Source organism: Tarenaya hassleriana, unplaced genomic scaffold, assembly GCF_000463585.1.
Source record: "Tarenaya hassleriana unplaced genomic scaffold, ASM46358v1 Cleome4, whole genome shotgun sequence".
NCBI lineage: Eukaryota > Viridiplantae > Streptophyta > Magnoliopsida > Brassicales > Cleomaceae > Tarenaya > Tarenaya hassleriana.
Window position 1 is genome coordinate 2455114 of NW_010966881.1, and position 855 is coordinate 2455968.

Below are 855 nucleotides of genomic sequence, written 5' to 3' on the forward strand. Positions count from 1 at the left end.
AATCCAAAAAAAAAACAGATGAGATAAACGAAAAAAAGATACAAAAATGGCTCCGTCGTCTTCTTCTTCTCCTTCCAAATCTCCCGTTCGGTCTCTTCACCAATCCTTCCACTTCACTCCTGTAAGTCAAACCCTGTTTGTTTCCCGGGAAAACGCAAGAAAAATCTTTAGTTTTGAAAGAAAAGAACTGAGATTCATGTTCTACTCTGTTAGTCCAATAACGCGTCCCTTTTTTTTTGACGTTTCTAACAAAAATGCAGAACCTTTTCATTCGTGTTCACCTTGAATATACTTCTTCGTGTTGCCCAGCAATTTTTTCTAATCCCTTGTTTGTTTCCCGAGAAAATGAAGGAAAACAACTGGACAGAACCACTGCCGTCACTTGTTCATCTAAAAATTCAACCTTTTGTACTCCTTATGACATGATCCCTCCCTGCATATTTTCCCCAGAAAACTGATGTTTTTCTCCCTTTTTGTTCTTCCAGATACCAGAATGTGAAGAAGACAATCTCCACGAAGAAAGATGTAAAAACAGAACAACCCCAAGCAGCGACGGCGGATCCTCCGCCACTCCGAGCCGCCGCCACCGCCGCCAAAACGACGAACCCACCACCAGGAAACGACACGACAGCACTTTTCCCGGTGAAGACGACGGCACCGGAGCCGTCTCCTGCAACAACTGTCGGCCCCATCACCCTCATCGGGAAAGATTCTCCGTTGTACCTCTCGAGAATCACAACCCATCGTTCATCCCGAGCCCTAACGTGATAATCAAATCGATTTTTCAGTCTCTGACTCGGAAAAGCCCGAAACCGACGGTTGCTCCGCCGCCCTCCTCCTCCGCGTCGAGGGAAG

General features: G+C 46.2%; 1 pseudogene; it reads left to right on the plus strand.

The window, feature by feature from the left end:
- LOC104823557 overlaps positions 1–855 on the plus strand; it is a 2215-nt pseudogene continuing 1360 nt past the window's right edge.